The sequence below is a fragment of the Aquarana catesbeiana genome, linkage group LG11 (genome assembly GCF_042186555.1).
Source record: "Aquarana catesbeiana isolate 2022-GZ linkage group LG11, ASM4218655v1, whole genome shotgun sequence".
Taxonomy (NCBI): Eukaryota; Metazoa; Chordata; class Amphibia; order Anura; family Ranidae; genus Aquarana; species Aquarana catesbeiana.
The window spans coordinates 218,119,639-218,136,421 of record NC_133334.1 but is presented as its reverse complement, the minus strand read 5'-3'; the positions used below and the strand labels follow the sequence as shown (position 1 = coordinate 218,136,421).

General features: G+C 41.8%; 1 long non-coding RNA gene and 6 other non-coding genes across 7 annotated transcripts; all 7 read right to left on the bottom strand.

The window, feature by feature from the left end:
* Positions 1-5,156: 5,156 nt before the first annotated feature.
* LOC141112455 (uncharacterized) lies at positions 5,157-15,749 on the bottom strand. Its single transcript, XR_012236601.1, has 12 exons — positions 15,665-15,749; positions 14,563-14,587; positions 11,479-11,518; positions 11,251-11,300; positions 9,609-9,656; positions 9,379-9,418; positions 9,018-9,065; positions 8,802-8,827; positions 8,580-8,623; positions 8,007-8,068; positions 7,734-7,763; positions 5,157-5,391 (listed from the first exon to the last, which is right to left on the bottom strand). It is a non-coding gene; the product is annotated as an uncharacterized lncRNA (long non-coding RNA).
* LOC141113098 (small nucleolar RNA SNORD22) lies at positions 5,459-5,584 on the bottom strand. The gene has a single exon (XR_012236726.1). It is a non-coding gene; the product is annotated as a small nucleolar RNA SNORD22 (small nucleolar RNA).
* Positions 8,137-8,208, bottom strand: LOC141113090 (small nucleolar RNA SNORD30). The gene has a single exon (XR_012236718.1). It is a non-coding gene; the product is annotated as a small nucleolar RNA SNORD30 (small nucleolar RNA).
* On the bottom strand, positions 8,691-8,756 carry LOC141113085 (small nucleolar RNA SNORD29). The gene has a single exon (XR_012236715.1). It is a non-coding gene; the product is annotated as a small nucleolar RNA SNORD29 (small nucleolar RNA).
* LOC141113092 (small nucleolar RNA SNORD31) lies at positions 8,904-8,972 on the bottom strand. Its single transcript, XR_012236720.1, has one exon. It is a non-coding gene; the product is annotated as a small nucleolar RNA SNORD31 (small nucleolar RNA).
* LOC141113095 (small nucleolar RNA SNORD31) lies at positions 9,156-9,223 on the bottom strand. Its single transcript, XR_012236723.1, has one exon. It is a non-coding gene; the product is annotated as a small nucleolar RNA SNORD31 (small nucleolar RNA).
* On the bottom strand, positions 14,422-14,492 carry LOC141113086 (small nucleolar RNA SNORD26). The gene has a single exon (XR_012236716.1). It is a non-coding gene; the product is annotated as a small nucleolar RNA SNORD26 (small nucleolar RNA).
* Positions 15,750-16,783: the final 1,034 nt, after the last annotated feature.

Sequence of the window (16,783 nt, the reverse complement as noted above, 5' to 3'; positions counted from 1 at the left end):
AGCAGATGTGAAGCAGTGTTGTACAAAAAAAAACAAAAAAACAAACACAACCCATTTTACTGGTCAAAACTAAATTTTAGGTTCAGCTCTACTTCATAGTGACTGCAGGACTTGCTGTTCCATTTCTACAAGCAAATATTACCCTCAAAAGCCTTGTTGAGTCATGACACCTACCCAATTGATGTAGTCTTCATTTTCACCATACATCAAAATGAAGAGGCACCCTGAGGAGAGAGAAACTAGTTAAGTGTTGAAATTAAAAACAGAAGCAAGCCTTTCTAGCCTTCATCTCAGAACAAAAAAAAGATTACATTCACTGACAAGTCAGATATATGCTTGTCTATATAGATCACTGATGACCACCACATTGTACCCTACATTCCAGTCTTTACTGCTCACCTGTAATGCTGTGGGGAGCCATCTTCATATCGTAGCAACCCTGAAGAATGCCAGAATGAATAAACGTAAGTTACATCTTAATCTGGTACACATTAGCAGAAAGCTGCTCAGACATGCAGTTTACAAGTATGTACATTAATCCCTGTACTGCTGTAGACTAGGGGCACTATCAGGAGGTAAAGTAGAACTATAATCAACTCATTTTAGATAGCATAAGGGAGGGTTGTAACCCCTGTGGAGGTTTACATTTGCCTTTGTCCCATTGGGCGATTTCCCTTCACAAAGAACTAATGTCCCCATTGGAATATATTCCCCTCTATTACTGTGCTGGGAACAACTCAAAATTTGGGATTCTGACTTTCAATAATTGTAAACAGGAGAAAGGAAGACAGGGGGCACAGACAGCAATACAAACTGACAGGTGTTCTAACCAATATCCCCACTACACAAAAAAAAAAAAAAAAAAAAGTTACAAGTTCCTACAGTATTTCAAGTTAAAGTTCTAAATAACTGCATTAGAGCTAAAACAGCATGCAAGGTCCCTAGGACACATTAATGAACTAGAAAAAATCTGCAGAGATGCCTTCCAACATGGAGAATAGTAAGCCTATACCCACCTCCTATGCATTCAATTCGCAGATGGGCTGTATAAGCTGGTTTCATGACAGATTGACCAGCGAGATAAACCTAGATTATAGAAGGTATACTAAGCATACATTCCTACCAGTGACTTGTCATGCAGTAAGTCGCACCCCATTGCCAGCAATGAAACTGTTCATATTGCATCAATGAAAGTTTCCTGCACTACTTTACTGATTTCATAGCGAATTGCACAGACTTCTGTTGAAGTACTAAACACCTTCCCCCTCAGTTTTTACACAGGAAAAGGAGGGGTATACCAACCGCAACGGTACGGTTAGTGACATCACAGGACGTACCCTCGTGGCCAACACAGGCCGGAGTCAAGACTAAACTTCATACAAATAAGTCACCAGGACAGGATGGATTACCTCCGAGAATCCTCAACTCAGTCAGGTTATAGCCAGACCATTGTTCATAATCTTTACAGACAGCATATAACAGGAATTGTACCAGCTGATTGGAGAAAAGCCAATGTGGTACCAACCAATAATCAAAAAAGGACAGAAATGCCTGGAAACTACAGGACAGTCAACACATCAATTGTAGGAAAAATTGGAGGGGATAAGGGACTAGATCAAAAAAAAAAAAAAAAAAAAAAAAAAAGGTAGTTAGCATGGGTTTACGAAAGGTTGTCCCTGCCAGACCAATACCAACATTCTACAAGGAAGTGCGCTACCATCTAGACAGGGGAAGGCCTGTCAATTTAGTGTACCTGGATTTTACAAAAGCGTTCGATAAGTGCTTATGGGGGGACTAAATTACAAGCTGAGGTCTGTAGGCATGGACCATAAGGTTTGTTCTTGGATTAAAAAGCTGGTTACAGGGGGAAGGGCCAAAGGGTGGCGATAAATGACATGTACTAGGACTAGTCTGGAGTGGTGGGGTACCCCAAGGTTCTGTCTTGGGACCAGTTCTTTAATATTTTCATAAATGATATAGGAGGATGGGATAAATAGCTGTTTTCGCAGATGACAAAAGCAGGGGAATAACTTTACATCAGGATATAGAAATTTTACATTACGACCTGAACAAAATAATGGAGCGGAGAAATGTTAAATATGCACTGGTGGAAAAAAAAAAAAAAAAACTACTCACTAGGGGGGGAGCCTTTGGGAAAATCAAGGATGGAGAAAGATCTGTACTAGTAGATGACTGATTAAGCAATAGCATGCAATGTCACTGAAGCTACCAAAGGCAGATCAACATGCATAAAGGGAATATACTCCAGAGAAAACAATCCTACCACTTTATAAACTGGTTTAGATCACATCTGGAGTATTCTGTCCAGTTATCAGAAGGGATGTGCTGGAACAAGAGTCCAAAGAAGGGTAACAAAACTAAGGGGACTGATGGGCCTCAACACTAAATGTATTCTTGCTGCAAAAACGATGCTTGAGGAGATATGATAGCAATTTACAAATACCTCAATGGTGATCTCAGCATAGGAGAAAAAGTGTATTAGCCTCAAGCAGTGCAAGATAAAAAGGGCCACACAATGAGATTGGAGAAGTGGTTTAACCCTAAACTGCACAGGGGGATTTCACTGTCAGGGCAATGGTGTCAGCAAGGAGTATGAATATTTTTAATAGACTCTTGGATGTGCATCTTAAACACAAAACACAGGGATATGGGAAATTAGACATTGGCACACAGGTTGAACTGGACAGACTATTGTCTATTCAACCTTACCCACTAGATCACAATTAAATCAGCAGTGCAAATTGCACTGATGTGCGGCTTTGAAATCTTACTGAAGTTAATACAAAAAGCCACACTGGTGTGAACCAGGGCTTACTCTTACAAAATCACATGACCAGAGGAACCTTCTAAACTAACGTCAATAGCATGTATGAGTTGTGCTGTAAAGGTGGCTGAAGATCAACTTTTTGAATATTAGGCAAAAGCAAACAGGCAATTATATGGCTGCAGGTTACTAAACAGGGATGAAAACCCAGACATGTCTTAGATGGAGTGACTTTGTATTACAGCTGCCACTCAGCCAGTGATTTCTTCACTGTCAATACAGAAAGTTCAAGTCTATCATCCTTATGGCAGGCTACTTATACATTGACTAGAGACCTTGTCACATCAAAATAGAACACTTACCAATTCTGCTACACATGGCTGGCACCTAAAAAAGGTAAATATGAAAACTTTAAACACCATTTACTAGCCTTGCCATCAGCTGTTGCTCAGACAAAAGCTGTCAGAGAATTCTCAGAACAAGTCTGTGATAAGTCAGACAAGGACTGCACCCTCCACCTGGCCAAAACCCAGCCATGAGCTCAGTCAGCAAGGTAAAGCATGAAAGAGACCCACACCCAACCACCAAGACAAAGCCCACCCAGTAAGACAAAGGGTGACATGCCATGAGCTTAGGAATCCTCACAAGCCCAGTGAAAAAAGATTTTTTATAATCATGAATGCCATTTAGCATCCACCCATTAGTGTCCAGGAAGAATTAGAATAGACCAACAAGCTAAAGACAAAAGCTGAGAGTCTCAGAACAAAGTTGCTCTTGTTTTGATAAGCCCCACCAATATTTCTCTCCTGGAATGCAATGCTTTGTGAATAAAGGCACAGAAGAATGAGTCCTATTTGCAGATCACATTGCATTCTGAAGACTACTAGTCTAGTGAATAGCCCATGGGAGGTAGTGGGATAGTAACCACCAGCTAGGTTCACATGCAGGCACACCAGCTCATAAGTGGTCTGCTATACCCAGGAGAAACAAAAGTCTCCAAGCCTCTTAAAAAATGCACTGCATGGAACCATACAAAGTCACACTGCACAAGCACAAGGGGTGATAATGCATGAGGACAACAGATATGAAGCAGCATGTTTTGGGATCATGCGCACATTCCCAACCCACAGCTCCTAGGAGGTGTCCAGCATTACTGATTACAGCAAGAACACAGGGCACACAACTACAGGTAATTACACTGATGCCTAGCCAAGCTTTGCCATCTCCCCCTTCCTTCTATCACATGGTGGAAGCTGCAGATGAGACAGCTGACACCAGCTGGGAAATGGGGATCACCCATAGAGTTCCTATCTTGCTTCTTAGCCATCTCCTCTGCACCTGCCTCCACAGCAAAGCCACTGCTGAAAGCTCAGTGCAGGACCAGACCCGCTGCAAAAGCTATGTAGTGATTTTACAGGGTTAGATAGGCTAGTCTGTAGATGTGTTGGGGAGAACATTAAAGTGGCATTAAAAGGCTTTAAAAAGTCACTTACCTGCTTTGTGCAGAGTAGCCCCAATACTCTTCAGGGCCCCTGCTAGCACTCATGGCAAGTTCCATGGCTCAGCCCCACCTCTTGGCTCACTGGCTGTGATTGGCAGGAGCCATTGGCTCCTACAGCTGTCTCTGCCAATGGAGAGTCCCCAGAAAGCCAAGAATTGTGCCCATTGCTGGATTGTGATGGTGCTCAAGTATTTGGGGCTGCCTTCTGCAGAGATTTTCACTTTGATGCATGAAGGGAAAAAAAAAAAAAACCCTTGAACCTTTACCACTTCAAAACACTGAAGGATGAATTTACAGAAGACAATCAAGGGCACAGCGTTGGAAGCTACCATCAGCCTAAATCAAGCCATCACCCAGAAGCAGGACCCACCACTGTCTTGTTTGACCCCATCTCAGAGCCAGTGCTGTGGACCCCTAGCCCCCCCCCCTATCTATGTTTAGAACCCCTCAGGCAAATTGATGCCCTGCTGTTTCACCTTTACAGTACTAGCCCAATCCTTGTGTTCCTCCTTCCCCTGGTAGTACCAGTGTAGAATCAAATGGCAAGGTACCTCTTGGCTGAAGATTGGCCTCATCCTTTAGGACAAGTTGCATATTACAGCCAGGTGAATCTGTTTGACTAAACGAGTGACTCATATCCATCCCCAGCAGATCAGCTTCTTATCTTTTCAGTTGTGCTAGCACAAGAGGTTTTTGGGAGCCTTTAGATTGTGTTCATAGATTACAGTTCACAACATTCATAATCTCAAATACCCATGTTGTACTTGGTTATTCAAGTGCCCTCTTGACTCAAATTGAGAAGTTTTTTTATGTAGGCTTACAAGTGAACAAAAACTTGAGAAAAGAAAACAAACGATGATCCACACCCAATTGTTATGAAAATATTTTTATTTTACTACATTATCATAAACAGAAGCCAAGCTAGTCCAATCGATGTTAAGGTGCGACAGTGCCAAGGATGCACTACAAAGACAATCTGGAGGTTTGAGCTGATGAGTTCAAAACATCACCGTTGATCAAGATTGGTCTCAGGCTGGAAAGGTAAGCACAGCGATTTTGTAATATTGAAGGTCTTCACAATGCTCCTTTACAAGTTCCTCTGAACCTACAAAAAGAATATCATTACAAATCTTGCATGCTTAAACAGTATGTAACATTGCTTCAGAAGTCAATCCCCTCAGACTGTTCCATCAGGAACAGGTTATCCATCTTCTCCAGCTGACTACACCAGTGGGTTCACCTTTTCAGGTTCTGGTGGAGATCAGCTGGTCGGACATGTGAAGGTTTCATCCTTAGGGATCGTTCAGATACAAAGCCCTTGCTGCCATCCTCCACAGCTCCTAGAGCTGGACGATTCTGGCCAAAATGAGAATCACTATTTTTTGCTTAGAATAAAGATCACAATTCTCACAATTGTGGTGTAAATGTCTTTCACGTTATATAAAACAAAAAGTTTGTGCTAACTTTGTTTTAATGAATTAAATATTTTTTTGGAAAAAAGCATTTGAAAGATTGCTGTGCAAATAGTGTGACAAAATATTGCAACAACCGCAAGTATATTCTCTAGGGTCTGTTAAAGGATGTTCGGGAGTTTAAATTCTCCAGAAAAAACTATTTTGCCTTTTAAGCAACAGAAAAAGGATTAGTCTTTAAGTGGTTAAACTGACTTTTACAGACTGAAGTAAATTCCTTTGATCTAAAAGTACCAAGTGTTACATTTCTCTTTATCTCCAGCTAAGAATTGGTGATAAACTTGGCTTTTTGACAGCTGTCAGCAGTGAGCAGAGAACTCTGCACTGCATTAGGAAAACGTGTTAAGATTGTGGTGGGGTACAATCACAAGTGATTTTTTTTTAACGATCATGCAGCTCTATCAGCTGGCCAGCAAAAATACATGAAAATTCAGTGTTTGGTTTGAGGCACAAGCATGTTGCAAATCGGCTAAATAGCCTAGCTCAAATCTTTAGAGTTGTAAAGGCAAAAGGTTTATCTTAATGCATTAAGATAAAAAGCCTCCCCAGCATGTATTTACCTGAGCCTCATCTGTCCACAAGTCCCTTGGCCATCTGGGACTTCTGATTGGCTGAGACATCAGCGGTGCCATTGGCCAACTGACCTTGACAGCAGTAGGCGCCTATCAGGAGGGGGGGTGTCAAACAGCATGTCTGAATGGACACCGGGAGCTGAAGCTCAGCTGCCCCATAGCAAGCTGCTTGCTGTGGGGACACTTGACAGGGAGGGGCCAGGAGCAGCAAAGAGGGCCCAAGCCATAAAGTGGCTCGTATGCAAAGTTTTGAATCCCATCTGATTCACATAACATGTAACAGACCTGTTTGCAATGGAGCTGGTGGTTCACACATGTCCAGGAAAGCTGCAGTCAGTTTTTCAAAATACTGTCAGATTAGGTTCAGGTGCGCATTCAAGTGAACAAAGCTGAACCCTTTTTAAAAAGTGACTGCCAACTACAGTTGGCATGCATGAGTCTAGTTTAACACTCTGCAAACCACCCCCCCAGCACATGCTCAAGTTAAGCCCTTGGACATTCAACTAGACTGCTCCAGCCAGCTGATCATGCCACATCAGCATTCTGTCATTGCACGGTCTACTTATGGATTTTTTTTTTGTGCAGTCACGTTTAGACAGTGCACCTTTGAGGGATTGAAATTGATGTAAGATGTCTTTTGGGCTCCAAGTGCGTTTCTTCTGAATGCCATTTTAGTAGGTGTAGTTGATGTATGGCCAGACTTAAATGAGAAGTTTTTGCAATACTGCATTTTTACTAGGAGGCTACAAAGCATTGCAACATGTAATCAGCAGATTACAGATGCAGTCTCAGGTTCCTGCAGACTGTTTGCTTGTACAGGCAGTTACACGACAGGAAGCATCAAACTACCTAGAGCACCATCAGCTGCAAAGCCTGTTGGTACTTTTAGTTCTCCCATTCAGTACTCAACTACACAGCCAGATGTGCTGCTGCAACATGGTAAACCCAAAACTTGGGGTGTAACATGTTAAAGGTGAACCTCTTAAGCTATGGTTAAATGTTTATGGCCATGTGGATTTCAAAAAGCATCTTGAACATACTAGTTAAGACACTACTGTACACAGCAGGCACAGAGGATTTAGTATTTTTTGCATAATTCTTTACTGTGTACAGCCTTCAGCAAATCACTTGTGATCCTGTTGCAATAAGGATGGCCTTAGATCTTGTCAGTAAAAGCCAATGCTAGCCACCACTTTGAAATCAGAAAGCCTGGTCAGCTGTCATGTGCTTTCCAGCCATTATGCCACCTATCAGGTATATAGGAAGCATGTTCAGACCCAATATGTACAAGCCCAGCAGTCAAGGCAGACATAACACTACTCCCAAGTGGATTCATACATTTGCACATGGTGCAATTAGGCAGAATGACTGCATGTAAATGTAACCCAGTTTTCAAGTCTTACCTTAAAAGACAACTTTCCTCCAGTTGAAAGCTGAAAAGCAAAGTAAAAGATGTTAAACACACGTCTTTACAAAAACCAGTCTGACTCTACAGCTAAAGGGGAATCTCTTCAGTATAGCGACGATCCTTGTCACAGCCAGCAGAATGCCAGCTCAGGGTATAGTGGATGATTCATCACTGTGTCCCCCACAAGTTTCTCAGTGTTAATAATAAACTGTTAGGGAGCATGTTAACCTATTTTTCCCTATTCATATCACATATTTAAGGTGTATACCTTCATACGTGTCATGTCTTCTCCAGTTCTGGCCATTCCCATGTAGTACCATCCATTGATACCTAATAGAGATTTAGCAGGTCAGACATTGCAACATCAAGCAAAGCAAGAATACAAAGCCAAATTTTTAAACTGTCAGTTATAATAAGGTCTCATCAGAATTTCAGACGAACGAGATTCCAAGAGATAAATCATCATCAGTTTTAAGAAAGTTTCTACACTAGCTCATCTACACTCATGAGCAAAGCCTCCATACAAACAACTGGCTATGCAATTGTGGCAATTACCCTCAACCAGTTTATGCACTTTTACACAAGCATTTAGCTGATCCCAAGGCAGTTGGACCCACTGCTACACAACACCCCAACTAGAGATTTGTAGGCAATGCTGAAGCCCCATTCCATAAATGGGTTGTATTGATCACTGGGAAGCAGTGGTGGCATCTACTAATTACAGCGCCTCTACAAAGTTGCAGATTAATTGTTCAGAGGTGCAGTCAAGTATTGCAATGTCTACTCCTCAGGTTACCTAGTTTTACACTGAAGTTTCCCGTTTTACTACCACTTCACCTACCATTAATTTCCTTCAAGAGATCTGCAAATCCATATTCTGAGAGCCTGCAATAAAAAATATTTAGTTGAACCTTCTATAAGAACACAAAAACCCCACATCTTTACAGTAGCTACTGCTCAGGAGTTCAAAGAGTTTCATTATTTTTTCAAAGTGAGCTAGTATGACTCATCACTGCAGTGAACCCCAACTACAGCTGCCCCCCAAAAATAGAAGTTTACTTACCCCACAGGATGGAGCAGTTTCATTTTCTGTGAAGAGAAAAGATAACTTTAGGACAGTGAAGGGATTTTAGAAGACCTCTTTAAAACAAACTCAATATATTACTCAGTCACAGAATATACCACTCAGTCACTAAATATCAGACTGGGGCGGTAAGATGTCATCACAAAATACTAAAATGTCCAGTATTTGAACCTGGAGCAAGGTCACTCAACTTACCTGTACATAAAACCCAGTTGGTGTCGCCATTCAGAGTGCCAGGTATAACTACAGGGAAAATTGACAGTCAAACTCCCAGCAAGTGTACATATGTAAAGCAGTTTATAGCCTAAATTTCAGAGCACATCCCTTAATGTGGGCTATCAGAAAAAAACCACTCAGTCACCAAACATCAGACTGGGGCGGTAAGGAGTCATCATAAAGTCAATTATGCTCAGTATCACATTTCTGCCAGTTATTTCAGTTCATTAGCTGTGAAGCTTCTAGGATAGGCTAGCTTCCAGTAATTTTATTGCAAATATGAGCAACTCAAATGCCGATTTAGGGTCAAAGTAACAATAAGTTAAAATACTGCGTTTACCTGTCTCATACCATCAAGGTCTTCTCCAGGCCACAAAGATCTGTAACACAAATGCATAGTTAAGTTAAGTGTGCAAAGCCAAGCTTGCTGTATCTTGGTACATCTGGTCTGATCAGGGCTTTGGTGACTATCTGCCATGAGACTTTTGTCGTCCATATATTTAGGTTAAAGCTTTCATCCTTTCAGACCAGAAGCACTAAAAAAAAAAACATGCAGTAGACCGTGCCTACCTTGCTTTATCCTACTGAAATCTTGCCTTCATATGTTCCGTGTTTAACCTGTGAACACAGGGCCATTAGCTTTGTAATAGCAGCAACAAGTTAGCATTTTAACCTACACTCCATCAGAACTCCACCATGCTAGGAATATTCTTCAGATTATTTCAGACGAACGAGACTTTCAAGTCATCATTTGGAGCAAGACTGAACATACAAGCCTAGGGCAAGGTTTGGCAAGTTTCCATACATGTCAAATAGAATTTGCAGTACTGAACCAAGTATAATGGCCAGAGCTGAAGTATACATATTTAAACACCAATAGGGGCAAAAGGAGCTTCTGCCAAGGATTAACTGGATATCTATAAATTGAAAGGGGCCGTTTGCTGGTCTGCCATTCAGATTTACATGGTCCTATGCAAGAGCCTGTTGCTGCTTTAGACCCTTAGAAATATTTGTCAAGTCTAGCTTTAGCCACCAAAACAATTTCATGGCAGAAAACACCTGTTTGTTCACAAAACCAGATAAGGGGTCAGTTCACCAAAACTCACATTTCAGGTTATGGTATTGCCATAGTGAAGATTTTGAGTCTAGAATTGCTTTAAAGCAATTGTAAAGCCTGAATTGCCCTTCATTACACGTTTTATTTATCTGATCTGTGTACTGGTATTAATACAGAGCAGCTCCAATCCTCTTCACAGGTCCCCACCTGGCTCCTCCCCAAACAGGAAGCTACTCCCTAAGGGGAGCCCTTGTGCAAACTTAATTCTGAGCCAGGCTGTTTGCATCCAGATAGATTGCCTGGCTCTGCCCCACCCATGCTCAGATTTTGGGTGACAGCAGCCAATGGCTCCTGCTGCCAAGCCTGCGAGATAGAAAAGAGCTCGTTCACAGCACCAGACCAAGATCAGGCCGAGGTTGAGTATTTAGGGGGTTGGAAGGGAAGCTACTAGTTTAAAGCAGAGAAAGCATTAAGGGGAAAAAAAAAAAAAAAAAAAAAAAAAAAAAACACACACACACCTTTACACCCTGGTCACGACATGAAATCATGCTACTTCACTTGATGTAGCATGATTTCAAAGTAGCAATTCAGTGCTACTTCATGCAGATTGCACCTGAAGTCTCAGATGTCTTCCAAGTTATACCTGAACTAGCTAAAAGTAGTGCAGGAACTACTTTAAAAAAACGGTGCGACACCAACGCACCTATTTGACTGCTTTCAATGCAGATAATGGGGTGCAACTTGAAACTCAAATTGCAGAGTGACCAGGGACTACTACTACAGGAAGCACTATGGATGCAGAGGATACAATCCTATGTATCCGTGTGATAACAAGTCAGTAACTAATGTAGCACTCACTACTCCATCTATTAGAGAGCTTTTCATATACACCATCTCTTGGCCTCAATGTGATCCAGTAATCTAATGGCAGGGGTGTGTGGCATGCACCCAGTAAGCTACAGTACCTGAGGTTGAAAAAAAAGTGCCTAGAATAGAAGATGTGAACCAGTGTTGTGCTAAAAAAGTACACAACCCATTTTACTGGTCAACACTAAATTTTAGGTTCAGCTATACTTCATAGTGACTGCAGGACTTGCTGTTCATTTCTACAAGCAAACATTGCCCTCAAAAGCCTTGTTGAGTCACGACACCTACCCAATTGATGTAGTCTTCATTTTCACCATACATCAAAATGAAGAGGCACCCTGAGGAGAGAGAAACTTTTTAAGTGTTGAAATTAAAAAACAGAAGCAGGCCTTTCTAGCCTTTATCATCTCAGAACAAAAGATTACATTCACTGACAAGTCAGATATATGCTTGTCTATATAGATCATCACTGATGACCACCACACTGTACCCTACATTCTAGTCTTTACTGCTCACCTGTAATGCTGTGGGGAGCCATCTTCAGATCGTAGCAACCCTGAAGAAAGCAAAAATGAATAAATGTAAGTTGCCACATCTTAACCAGGTACACATTAGCAGAAAGCTGCTCAGACATGCAGTTTACAAGTATGTACAATACTTCCTGATAGTGCTTCTAGTCTACAGCAGTACAGGAATTAAAGTAGAATTATAAGCAACAACTCCTTTTAGATAGCACAAGGGAGGGTTGTAAGGTTTAATTTTTGTCTTTGTGACTTGGAGTGAAGGGAAGGGAAATCTCCCCATGGGACAAAACTAGTGTTCCCATTGGAAGATTTTCCCCTCTAATACTTTGTTGGGGACAACTCAAAATTTGGGATTTTGACTTTCAATGATAAAATTGTAAACAGAAGGTTTATTGCTGTGCCTCATTCAGCCTGAAAGATGTTATAGTAAATCTCCTCTACAAAACTAAAAAGTTGCCAATAATTAATTTAAATTCCTACAGTAACTAATAAACTATTAACTAGACTGGAAAGTATACTAAGCCCCCATTCACACCAGTGTAATGTGTCATACCATTTGACAGTTCAAAATCGCATGACAAGTCACTCCATAGCCAGCAATGGAACTTCATATCACAGCGATGAAATAGGTTCCTGCACTACTTTGATTTCATTGCGAAATGCAGACTTCTGTTAATGACTTTCTGAATGGCTCGTGTACATTAGGGCAGCAGGTTGGGTCACCTGCACAAATTGCCACACATTGTCTCCTTTAAGAGCCATAGCAGGTGCTCACCTACTGCCTGGCAACCGGTGCGATGTCCGCCGGCCACCCACAATCGCTGGCAAGAGCCAGAATAGGGATTTGTGTATGTAAACAAATCCCCACTCTGATAGGAACAGCAGATGTATCTCCTAATTACTGTCTCCTACAGTCAGTACAATGCCCCCAGTTAGAAACACAAGGAAACACATGTAGCCTCCCTGGCGGTATGATCATGTCAGATTTGTGTCTCAAAGAGGTACAGTTTTGCATAGAAATTTGGCATTTTATAGTGTAGGCCTGTAATTAGCAAGAACACACTTAAATCTGTCCAAACAAGAGTCTAGTAGATATCCCAGGTATGATAAAGTTTGAAACAATCATAAATATAATTATAATAAACTAGTATATAAAATATTTCCCCACAATTCACTATTTCTCAACTCTGCAGGTGTTCTAGTTTAGAATTGCTGTTTTATAGCTGGTGTCATCCTTCAGCAAGGTTCTTATGTTCATTCCTGTATATGCTAATGGTATGTATAATACACATTGTAATATTGCCATCTAGTGGCTCTTTTACATACTTAGTACCTGTGAATAATTTACTGAAGGTAGGTAGAGATTGTTGCTTAAATGCCCCTGTAGTTTCCCATAATTCCACTGGTCTATACCATGAGGTCTGAGAGACAGCCCCCAGTAGCCATCTTCCCCAGAGGACTCCACACCCATTCAGATGCACAATGCTAATATCAGCCTAATGGAAACATCGCCGGTATGTTCATATCCCTTTCCCTAGTTAGACTAGTGTGTTAGGACTGTATATTTGTATACTTATTGTATGTCATCTTATTTTTACTCTAACTTCCCTGCAATAAAAGTTAGAGAAAAAAAAAAAAAAAAAAAAAAAAAAAAAAGGACCTTGCACCTGCCTCAATGAGTTAAGGGAGGAGAGTTAGCCGTCTAATTATACCTCAGCCACGTATAGTGAGGGCAGAATGGCTGGTCTAACAGCTTTTCATGTAAAGGGACACTTTAGTTGCTATGGACAATCTCAAGTTTCCAGGCAGAAAGAACAGTATACACCAGGGATATGCAATTAGCGGACCTCCAGCTGTTGTATAGCAAGACTCTAAGCCACAAGCTTGACACCCAGTGACAGAGCATAATGGGACTTGTAGTTTTGCAACAGCTGGAGGTCCGCTAATTGCATATCTCTGGTATACACTATAAACCTGCATGCAGGGCACTGGACACAAGGGATGTGAAATTTCATACAGTAATGTAACCTGTAAGATTACAGTGTACTGTGTTATGAATTTTCCATTTTTAAATTTGCCGCCGAGCTCCGCCCCCGTGTGTCACAATGCTCGCAGGGAACAGAGCCCGGCATCGTGGCAAAGTACACAGCAGTCAGACATCGCAGGATCCTGGGGACAAGGTAACTAACCTGCACCAAGATACTGCAATGTAATCCTGAGTGTGGCTAGGGGTTACTGCTAATGGTATTGAAATTTAACCCTGAGCCACACTAGGGATGACTGCCAGGGAGGTTAATCCCTAGTGTTAACCCATTTCCTGACAGTGACATTTACACAGTAATCAGTGCACTGATCACTGTATAATGGTCACAAAAAACAAAACATGCCTACTGCAATTTTTACCAAAAATATGAATACATATTGACCTAAACTGATATACATTTGTTTTTAAAAATTGTTTTGGTTATTATAGCAAAAAGGTTAATGTTTGTCAAAATTGTCTGTTTATAGCTCAAAATATAACCGCAGAGCTGATCAAATACCAGCAAAAGAAAACCATTTGTGGGGAAAACATCAATTTTGTTTGGGTAGTGTCGCACGACAGCACAATTGTCAGTTAAAGCAACAGTGCTGTATTGCAAAAATGGCCTCATTAAGGGGGCAAATCCTGTTGGGGCTGAAGTGGTAAAATGAAGTGCAAATTGCACTGATGTGCAGCTTGAAATTATACTAAAGCAGCTCGATAACGAAGCCACATTGATGTGAACCAGGGACCTTCTAAACTAACAACAACATGCATCATAGATGTGCTGTAAAAGCTGAAGATCAACTTTTTGGAAATTAGGCCAAATCAAACAGGCAATTGTGTGCTGCAGTTTACTGAAGAGGGATGAAAATCCAGAAGTCTTGGATGGAGTGACTTTGTATTACAGCTGCCACTCAGCCAGTGAGGTTATCTCCACTGCCAATACAGAAAGAGAGAGTTCAAGTCTATCATCCTCGTGGCAGGGCTACTTGTACATTGACTAGACCTTGTCACCTCAACAAAAAAGACACTTTAAAATAGAACACTTACCAATTCTGCTACACATAACTGGCACCTAAGAAAAAAAAAAAAAAAAAAAAAAAAAGGCTTTAATATACACTAATAAAACGAAAATTTTACTAGCCTTGCCATCAGGTGTTGCTCAGAGACAAAAGCTGTCCTCAAAGAATTCTCAGAACAGGTCTGTGATAAGTCTCATCATTGACACAAGACAAGGACTACACCCTCCACCCGGCCCACACCCAGCCATGTGCTCACCAGCAAGGCAAAGCATGGCAGAGGCCCACACCCAACATACCATAACTAACACAAAGCCCACCAGGTAATATGAAAAAAAGGGTGACAGGCCATGAGCTTAGAGCGTTTACAGAGAAAGAACATGATGTTTATTTAAATCATGCATTCCATTAAGCTCTCACCCATTAGTGTCCAGGGAAAATTAGGACAATCTAACAGGCTGAAGACAAAAACCGATCGCTTCTTAGAAGACAGTTGGTCTCGATTTGACCCCCATCCCAAGATTTTTCTCCTGGAATGCAATGCTTTGTGAATGGAGGGTCAGAAGAACAGCCCCATAGGACTAGTCTATGGACTAGTGAATAGCCCATGGGAGGTGGAGGGATAGTAATCACAGGCTAGGATCACATTACATGCAGGCACATCAGCTCATTTAAATGGTCTGCTGTACCCAGGAGAATCGCAGGGAAAAGGACCAAGCGTCTTAAAACATTGCATGGAACCACACAGTGCTGCACCACCATAGAGCACACACAGGGGTGAAGCATGAGGGGGGGGGGGGGCATTAAGAATTGGTAAAGTAGCAGCACGTTTCAGGACTATGTCTAATTATGTACATTCCCAACCCATATTACACTCAGCTCGTAGGAGGGCTCCAGCATTACTGATTACAGTAATAACATGAGGCACACTTCACTACAGGTAATCACACTGATGCTGCATGCCCGTCTAAGCTTCACCATCCCCCCGTCCTCCACTGCACATCGCTCTCCTCATTCTGCATAAAAAGCTCCATATGAGGAGTGGAGGCCCAGCAGGCAGAGAACCCCGCTCCCCAGGACGCCACGTGTGTGAGGCCCAGGAAAGCCCGGATGCTTTCTCCTTCCCCTCTTACCTCCAAAGCAAGAAGGTCAGACGAAATGGCCGATTCCAGGCGGGACGGAGGCTTAAATAGCAGAACGGGACACGCAATGCCCTCTGGGAATGATCCTGCGCACGCGCACATGGTACCCCGCGTTCCTGTACCGGATTTCCGGCTTTTTTTTTTTTTTTTTGTAAGGCGTGGTCTCTGCGCTGTTCTCGGGTTATGTGATAAGTAGGAAGTGTGCTTTAGTGCAATGAGATAGAAATCCACTGATATTTGTCTGTCTTTATCTGCCAAGCTATGTAGTGTAAACATGGCACAGAGGAAGGATTTTTATTTATCGCTTGTAAATGCAGACAGCTGTACTTGTAAAAAAAAAAAAACACTGAAATTGCACCCAGATAGGGTTGCCACCTAATCCCTTTAAAACTGAACACATATGAATTACACAGGTTCTGTGGCTGATTAAGGTGGTAATTAAACTCACGCGGTGCCTTATCTGCATTAAGCCTCAGAACCTGTGTAATTCATATGTGTTTGGGTTTAAAGGGATGAGGTGGCAACCTTACACCCGGATCGCATGCAGATGTGGTTTCTATGGGGCCAAAATTCACTGAAATCGTACCAGAGTAGCACAGGACCCTTTTCCAAAATTGGCTAATGCTGAGTCGCATTGATATGAACTGGCACTAATATAATGTGATTTCTCTTGTCATGCGATTCTGTGTAACTCAAATCACATCTGAAACTGCACCAGTGTGAACTGAGACGTCAGTTTTTCAGCATGTGTTCTGCAAGGGCACCAACAAAAAATCAATTGTTCCCTATGTGTCCTGTTCACACCACAATACTGGGATCACATGATAATTTTTTTCTACGCAGAAATCTGCGACATGTATGCAGTTTTCTGCACGAGAAAAAAACTGCCATGACATCAACATTGGTGTGAATAGGGCACATAACTGACAAGCATGAAAACTGATGTCTCTGCAAGTGAAATCTGCATGGTTTTCCATCAGTTTTCATGTACATATGGTGTGACCGAGCCCTGAAGAATGGGTTCACACTACTTGCACCTCAAAGTCGTGCAACTTCGCATTGCGACTTTGCCCGCTCATAACAATACAGAGTGTGGCACAATTCCTTTTC